Genomic DNA, 9,166 nt, shown 5'->3' with positions numbered 1-9,166 from the left:
GACAGCAGAACTGTGATCAGAGCTGAGCAGCAGCCATGAGATTGGTCAGCAGAAAAACTATTTAAACTGTGGAAAAGCAAGGACAAATAGAACAATGGTCTGTGTATTAACACTTGCCTAGAATGACTCCCTAAGCTACAGAAAGTTTATCTAGCAAGATATTAGGAAGTTCTAGGCTTAATACTGGAGCTCTGTGCATTGTGTTTAAGGCTCACAAGCAGGTATTGTATTTGAAATAAGCAAGCATTGTTTAACCAAAGGTACCTGTGCTTACAGTGGTTGGATAGAGCTACTGTCAATGTGCTTTTGCTTTGTGTGATTGGGCAAAAAACTGATAAAGTGAGTTGTGACATTGAGTTCTTGGTCTGCTGCCTGGGATGTGAGCTGGTGGCATCTTCCCATTGCCGTAACCATGGAATGAGGCTGATGCTGGAAAATCAAACGGCTCAAGGCAGTTCCCAGCAGCCCTGCCCTGTTTGTGATTTGTGCACAGACCCCTGCCAGTGTCAAGTACTTGGCACAGAGCTATGGTGAGAGGCACTGTGAAACTCCTGATCTCCTGCCTTCCTGCTTCCTCCCCATTTCCCTGATCCCTGAAAGCGTTTAGCCATGACAGCACTTCACTTTAGCCATGACAGCACTGCACTTCATGTTCTAACAAGTGTTGGTTGCACAGAGGTAGTGCTGAAACTGTTGATGGTGCTGTTATTAGATGACCCCTGACACTCACCAACTAACTGAGAAACTGGACACCATGAATTTCCCATTTCTCCTGAAATCACTTTCTTTCAGAAACTGCTGCACAGTCTTCCACACAACGCATTACTTAAAGGCAGAGATGAGAATTCAGGGAGTGGGGTCTGACTTCCAGCTGAGGTAATTGTGCAAGGCTACTGCCAGGGAAGAAGGGAGGCAATCCTGACTGGATTGAAAGCTGCCTCACTGTGAGCAACCCCTGAACCTGGAGAGAACATCTGAGTGCTTGTTAGGCTGCTGAGAGGTGGGTCTGACAGCTGCTCCTTGTGTGCATAAAGACACAGAAAGCACACAGTCCTGAGGAAGGGAAAGTTGGATGTTAATTGGCTCCGAGTGACTTCTGGTGCCAGGAATGCTCAGTATGGGATGATGCTGGGGATGTAAATGGCAGGAGAGAATTAATTGCATATTGTGAGTGAGGAAGGACTATGGTGCTCAGAAATGAGTTTAGCTTGTTTTGTTGGTTTTCTGGTAATTTTTCTAATTTGGGTTAATTTTGTGGTAGTGATTATGCCTAAATATTGTTCTAAGTCTGAAATTAGTACTGTGGTTATCTGTTGAAAAAGTTCTTAGTCTCTTATCAGGTTTTTTTTGTATATATATATTTGTATATATTTATTTAATTTAAATAAATATAAGTAAAAAAATATGATACAGAAAATATATATCTATTATTATATTAGAAGGTATTCTCTCTAATATATATAATATCTATGAATAAAATAAATAAAAATATCCATATAAATATCATTAAATTTTGAAAAATAAATTTACTTTCTAAATTTTAAATCTGGTTCAAATAAAGGGGTGTCCTTGGTTTTTATTTGGTTAGAGGCAGGAGTTTTATTTTAAATAATATAAGTAATATAGAAATGTGGATCTTAAGATAGAAATATATAATAAATATATAAAGAGAAATTGCTAAAGTATGAATATAAATTTATATATAAATATATGTAAGTAATAGGAAGAGTTGTAGTATAGAATATAAATAACATTATATGGGAATATAAATATAAAAATATGTAAATATAGTTTAAAAGAAAGGGAATGTTTTGGCTTTTATTTAAGTAGAGGCAGGGGTTTTATTTTGAATATTATAAGTGTTAGAGAAGTAAAAATCTTGACGCAGAAATATTTAATCAATGCATAAAAATATGTATAAAAATATATAAATATCTACTCGCATCAGATGTAATATAGAATATAAATTTATTTATAACTTGACATTGGTAAAGATAAATGTATAAGTAAGCAATAGACATTAATATATATTATAAATACAAATATGAATATAAAAATCAGACATAAGGATAAAACATATTTAAATATTTTTTAAAAGAAAGGGTTGGGGTCTTTTTTATTATTGGGTTAGAGGCAGGGTTTTTATTTTAAATAATATGAATGTAGATATTATTGTTATATATTTCTAAATATTGAGATATAAAATCAAGATATAAATATATATATATAAACACAAAATTTAAGTAAATATAAATAATAGGAAGAGATGTAATGGAGAATACAAATAAGAGTATACATTAGTATACATTTTAAATGTAAAAGTGAATATGAACCTGAAAAACAGAATTTTAAAAAATATTTAAATACAGTTGAGAAGACTGAGGTTCTTTTTGGCTTTAATGTGGGTAGAGGCAGGGGTTTTATTTTAAATAATGTAAGTGTTACAGATGTAAAAATCCTAACACAGAAAGATATAATAAATATATAAAGATATGAATAAAAGTATATAAAAATATAAGTAATAGGAACACATGTAACATAGAATATAAATTTATAAATAAATCGCTAAATATAAATGCAAAATCGATCATACATCAGTAAACATTTTAAATATAAATTTGAAAAATGTTTTTTTAAAAAACTTAAATACAGTTGAGATGAAAGGGGGTTTTATTTGCCATGTATGGGGTAGAGGCAGGGGTTTTATTTTGAGTACTGTGAGTGTTACAGAAGTAAAAATCCTAACAGAAATATATACTTACTATGTAAAAATATGTATAAACATATAAAAATAAATTTAAGTTTTAGGGATATATGCAATATGGAATAGAAATGTATTCATAAAAACAAATGTATAAATGGACAGTGTACATCAATATACATTGTAAATAGAAATGTGAATATTAATATGAAAAAAATATTTTTTTAAATATTTAATTTTTTTTTAAAGAAATTGTTGAGGTTTTGTTTTGTTTTGTTCTATTAGATTAGAGGCAGAAGGTTTTTTTTTCCTCTTCCCGGTTGTTTTGGGGCATTTATTTCAGAGTAGTTTTTGTCGGGGGTCGCCCCTGTTCTTTTTTGCCGCCTTCGCTGCCCGCAGCCCCGAGGCGCGCTGCGCCCCCGGCTGGGGCGGGCGGCAGTGCTGCCGCCTTGTGGGCAGAGCGCGGTACTGCAGCCCTGCACCGAGAGGCCGCCACCTTGGGAGTGGCGCGTCGCGGATGTCGCGGACTTTTGGTTGACCTTCTCAACAGGGCGGCGAAAAGGGCGGGGAAGTGGAGGACCGGGGTGGGTGTCAGTGGACTGCCTGCATGGAATACCGACCCCGGCGCGGCCCCGGTGGTATTTTCTGTGACGTTTCAAGTGTACCCGACACATGCTGTGGTCTCAGCGGCGCCGCGGGCGGGCGTATTTCGGCGGGTTTGTGACAGGCATGTGGGGAAACGCCTCGCTGTGCCGGGGTCCTCTGACAGCCGCTTTCCCGCCCTGAGGGAGCCGAGCCGGGCCGAATTGTTCCGAAGAGCCGAAGAGCCGAGTGTGGGCGAAAACAGCCGAGTTTCCCCGAAGAGCCGAGTGTAGCCGAAAACAGCCGAGTTTCACCGAAGAGCCGAGTGTGACCGAAAATAGCCGAGTTTCACCGAAGAGCCGAGTGTGGCCGAACACAGCCGACTTGAGCCGAAGAGCCGAGTGTAGCCGAACACAGCCGACTTGAGACGAAGAGCCGAGTGTAGCCGAACACAGCCGACTTGAGACGAAGAGCCGATGATAGCCGAGTGTAACCGATAGCCGACTGTAGCCGACATTGGCCGCATTTAGACAAAGAGCCGAATATGACCGACTTTAGCCCAACCGGGCCGAGTTCAGCCGAAGAGCCGGAAAAGCCGAATTTAGACGAAAAGCCGAACCGAAACGATTTTAGACCTAAGCCGAACCAAGCCTAATTTAGCCGAGTTTATTTAAACAGAACCGAACGACGCCGCAGCACTCTGCCTGCAGAGCGCCGGTGCAGACGGCAGGGGGCGGTGTATAAAGCGAGTATAAAATATCAACTGTATATAAGAAGGAATAAAAAGCTCTGTGTCATGTGCAGCAGTAGAAAATTTCAGGCTCCCAGGGAATAAATAGTTTTCTTTCAATCATTATAGTTTTGGGGTTTTTTTTACTCCCAGGTAGCCAGAAAGTTACTACTGCTGCTTTTTGATTCTAAAGCTAGGAAGGAAAACCAAGATTACAAATACAAGAAAAAGAAAGGGAAAGGGAAAGGGAAGGGGAAAAAAAGGAAAGGAAAGGAAAGGAAAGAAAGCAGGAGAGCAGAAGGGAAGGGAAGGGAAAGGGGTGAAAAACAGCGTTAAAAAAAGAAAAAGAGTTGGAGGGGAAAAGAGAGGGCATTCGGGAGGAGCGGTCCTGCCTCAGGTCCTTCCCCGCCCTGGGGCGAAGGACCCGTTTGATGCCCGGGAGGGACTGCAGCTCCCGGTGGCGGGGGACGGAGCCGTGGCTGTCAGCCCGAGACTCCAACTCCCGGCAGGCCCTGCTGCCGGCGCGGCGTGTGACGCAACGGCTATCGCGGCACATGAGTGGCTACCAGCCCGAGACTCCAACTCCCGGCAGGCCCTGCTGCCGGCGCGACGTGTGCCGCAACGGCCGACGCTGCCCGGCATTTTTCTCTAAATCGGCAGTAAATACAGCTGAGTAAAATTAGCTTGGTTTTCTTCCTTCTTTTTTAACTGAATTGTTTTTATTAAAAATACTATTTGAATATGTAGAAAAAGTGGGGATGTCCTGTACTATATCCTAGCTTTTCTTGTTTATAGGGTGCTCAGAAAACATGCGTCCCTTAGAGTCCCTCAGAAAGGTTCTCAGTGCGATCTCTACCAAGGTATGTATTTACTAATAAGTGATCCCTTTAGATATTTGCCTGTGTACCTTTTCCTGTAATTCAGAGCTTGCGTTCTGTGGGTTTTATGATAAACCTGTAAAATATGTAAGAATGCTTTTGCAAGTCTGAATCGTTGAAGGCAGCAGTAAGTGGATTTAGAGCCTGTTCTTGACCAGACAACGGGAAAAAGTGTGACTTTGATGCTGAACTTGTTTTTTTCATTTTTCATTTGACTTGTCTGGAATGATTTAGGAATAGAGAGAGCTAGAAAAAGAGAGAAATAGAATTGATTATTGAGCACTCCTCAAATGCTCACCACGATTCAGTGTAGAGCCGAAGTGAAGGGTGATGGAACAGAGCTCTGTGCTTTAGAAGGAAATAAATTTAAACCTGACCTCCGCACAGAGTCTCACTAACTTCTTTTGTTTTAAAATACAAAATATTATTAGGAAGTGTTGGAAGTTAGTGTTTTGGGAAAGAAACGGCAGTTCCACAGAACATTCCATTTAACAGAGGCTCTGGGAAGGATTCATGTTGTAACTGCTGTCACTGCAATCAGTTGGTGGTTCAGCCTTGAAATGTGCACTTGCCCTTCTATAAAGCACTGTTTTGTTTGCCTTTCAGTGCTATGAGTCTTGATAAATTGGAGAAGAGCCCAAGAGCAATTTTTCATCCCTTGATATAAAAGGTAGGAAGTGACTTTTTTTGGTTTGGTTCTTTTTCTTTATTATTTCCTGGAAATAAAAGTAATTAAGTATAGGTACTACTGGTTTGTTTCTTCCAGTAGCAGATGATAACAATAGCAGTAGTAATAGTAAAAATAATAATAGAAATAATAATAATAGCAATGTAATACTACCTAAACTGTCTTTATCCATTGAACTGGCCATTTCAAATCAAAACTTCTAAACACAAATCAAACCATCATCCTCGTAGAATCTTTCACAGCAGTGGGCTATAGATCCTGGTTTTGTTGACAGGATTTATTGGTTCTGGAATAGCAAGAGGGAAGTACAAGCCTAACTACTTCTAGCTCACAGACCCATCCAGTGAATACTGCTTTGTGTTTTGGTGGGCTTGTGATGACTTTGAAATCAATTGCTCATTCCAGTAAAAAAAATTAATGTTTTTTTGAACCTGACAGCAGAAATAACTTTAGGCACCAACTTAATAATAACAGATCACCAATTTAAGTTCATAATTTTATGCTGTACTATCAAAGTTTAAAGGTAAATTTTTACTTATTAGGAGATGGTATAAAGTGTATGTTCCAATGTGTTGGATGTATGCAAAGGTACATACGTACCCGAAAGTCCTTAGAGGAAACAAATTTTTACGTCTGCTGTTTGATTGTTTATCATACAATATTTGGTTTTATTTCCCAGGGATCGGTGAATTTTAACTTTGGAGTCCTCTGTGCTAAGGATGCTCAGCCTACAGATGATGAAATGTTCAGTAATGGTGAGTTTTTCACCTTCTCTTTAATTGCTATGCTGATCTGAATAAGAAAAAAACAAAAGCAAGAGAAAAAAAAAGGATGGTTTATTATTTTTTACGCTGTTATGTTTGTTTCCTCAGTATTTGCTGCAGCTCTGCGAACCCAAGCTTTGGGTTCCTTCTGTCCCACTGGGAGTTGCCCAGTTTGGTTGCATCTGGTGAAATTCACCCTGAGACCTTACAGAGCTAGCTCAAACTACGTGAGAGCCATTTGCAGTTCTCTCCAGACACCTGGAGAATGGGTGATGTTTCTGAGGGTCTGGCAAGTATACTTGTATCAAAACTCAGTCTGTGAAATTTCTGGGGAAAACCCTTCTGTGTCCTGAAGGGTTCAAACTCTGGTGAGGATCCAGTTATCAGGTGCTCACCTGGATGGTTCCAGCTCTTAAAGTGAACACTTGTACTCTTACCCTGTAGTTTACATCTATTGTATTTTTGTTATTTTGCAAGATTTTACGGCTTTGCAAAATATTGTGCATTTCACTCTTTGGAACCTCTCAGATCGTTCTTTGGTGCAGCACCATCCCATGGGACACTTGGCTGCCGTCCTGAAGGGGTTGGTCGCTAGAATTGTAAATCCTGGAGAGTTTGTAAGTCTTCTGTCCCCAGGGAGGTACCATGCTTTGTTTACTTTTGTTCTGTTTGTTAGGCGCTGCTTCTCATTGGAAGTATGAATTTCAAACTACCCTGTTCTTATTTTAACTGTTTTCCTGGTTCTCTCCCTACGGCAGGGAAAGACTCTCGTATCCTTGTCGTCGGGCTCGGTGCTGTCCAAGAAGATGCAGAGACTAAAAAAATCATAAGAAGCAAAATATGACTGCAGGGAAAACAAGCTGGAGAGAACAAAAGGTGATATTGTTACCCTTACCCTGTATTAGAAACATCCGCTGTGCTTTGATGCTGGCAGCTGCCAGGGGCTTGTTAGCTCTTTGTAGGCAGGTGTAGGTGTTCACTTGTAGGTTTTTTCTCTGGACAAGTCAATTCAAACTTTGCTAAGCTTATATTTGCAAATTACTCTCTAGCACAGTCCAGCATGACATTTTTGAATGTTGTAAAAATACCATGTTACTTGGAAATTGCTAATGATGAGAAGCTTTAGGGAAAAATAAGATGTCAGGGTTGGGAGATGTGAGAAGAATTTTGAGGGGATGTTAGACTGAAATAAAGCACACTTGAAGCTGGACTGGCACGCTGGCAGATCCCCTATTAAACAGTAGTGCTGAGATTAGCCTGGGGGTTGCCCGTTGTTTCTGTAGAAATCAATGTTTTCTGGTCTTCAGAGGTAAGCTGCTTTGAAAAGCTGGAAGGCACAGCATAGTGACAATCCGTGTGCTTCGCATTAAAAATAGATTTCAGAAGGGTCCTAGGCTTTTGTCTTTTCCTAGAAGTCGATGTAATCCTATTGAGGAGTTTTTAATTCTGTGCTGCCATGTCATCGATCAGGGCCCTGTCGTACTAATCATCATACAGATGCAAAACAAAAAATCAGACCCTGTCCCGACCACTTAGAGCCCAGAACACGATTTCCTCAGGCTGCCATTTGTGTGCCATCGGTACTCACCATGGAAGCGAGCTGGGGATTGTTGCACCCGTTGGGAACAAACCGCTTCTCGTCACACAGAAATGGAATTGGGACGACGCCTCAGCCAGCCTCTCTCTCCTGAATCTGCAGCAGAGCAGTTCCAGTCCATGCGGGCAATCCAGTTCCTGACGATCTGAGCGCACGGAGCAGCGCTCAGCTGCTGTGGGGGGCTCAGGGAGGGCAGAGTGTGCATTGTCATCTTCCTGAACCTACAGACGCGAATCAAAGTGAGAAGCCACAGGGTGGAAATCAGTCGCATATATGCTAAATAAAACTTGCAGGTTTTTTTTAAGAATTGTTTTTGCTTGTTCTTTGTTGTGCTTCTGTGCTTAGAAAACCTCCCTTTACAATCAGTTCAATTCATCAATTGAACCTTTGTTTGCAGACTCTCACTGAGCAGAATTTGTTGCAGACTCAGTGCACGCTGTGCAGGCCTCCCGGGAGTGTGAGGAGCTCATGTGCGCTACTTTTTGCTTTAGGACGCTCTGAGGTATTTATTCCTTTTGGGATACATGATGAGAATTCCCAAGAGAGGTAGTTATAAGGTATGACATCGGGAAAAAGCCTGTGTGGTTGGAATGTTGTTGCTGTCAAAAGTTAATTTTTTCTTAGCCAGTAGTTAGCTTTTTGCTTTATTTTTGTGGTATCAATATTTTATTGTTTAAAAAATTCCTTCAAAATAACTTCAGTGGTCGCCCACCAGTACCTTGTTCAGATTTGCCTATTTGCTTGTAGCTGAAATGTTCACATCTTGTTTATCATTCTATTTAAGAAACTGCTGCCCAGCCAACTAATAACTGAATATCCATCTGTCTAGGACACGGGGAGAGGATTTAGGTAATGTCTTTATTTCCAGAAAAAAGTTCCAGTGTAGTTTCTAAATAGAGGAGAAGGGGGTGAAGACTCGGGGCTCTGATGCCGTTGGGGCACCCCAAGGTCCCCAGGAGAGGGGGCCCCACTGCGGTGCAGGAGCAGGTGTGTTCTCATGTAATATTGAACAAATTATAAATATAAATATGAAAATTATAAACATGAAAATATTTTTAAAATACTTAAATAAAGCGGGTTTTCTTTATTGGTCAATAGGCAGTGTTTTGATTGTAAAAATTATAAATGCAAATAATATAAAGGTAGAAATCTAAGTTTAGAAATATATAATAAATACATACAGATAAATATAAAAATTTAAAATATCAGAAAAAATTAGTTGTAGC

General features: G+C 40.1%; 1 long non-coding RNA gene across 2 annotated transcripts; it reads left to right on the top strand.

The window, feature by feature from the left end:
* The first annotated feature begins 4,672 nt into the window (after nt 1-4,672).
* Nucleotides 4,673-8,666, top strand: LOC131570767 (uncharacterized). Of its 2 annotated transcripts, XR_009275916.1 has the most exons (4): nt 4,673-4,873; nt 5,498-5,561; nt 6,259-6,334; nt 6,452-8,666. It is a non-coding gene; the product is annotated as an uncharacterized LOC131570767 (long non-coding RNA). The 2 variants fall into 2 exon arrangements; XR_009275915.1 differs by having other exon boundaries at nt 6,259-8,666.
* The last annotated feature ends 500 nt before the right edge of the window (nt 8,667-9,166 follow it).

Source organism: Ammospiza caudacuta, chromosome 38 (assembly GCF_027887145.1).
Source record: "Ammospiza caudacuta isolate bAmmCau1 chromosome 38, bAmmCau1.pri, whole genome shotgun sequence".
Lineage (NCBI taxonomy): Eukaryota > Metazoa > Chordata > Aves > Passeriformes > Passerellidae > Ammospiza > Ammospiza caudacuta.
The sequence above is the reverse complement of the archived record's forward strand: the minus strand, read 5'-3'. Positions and strand labels throughout refer to the sequence as shown.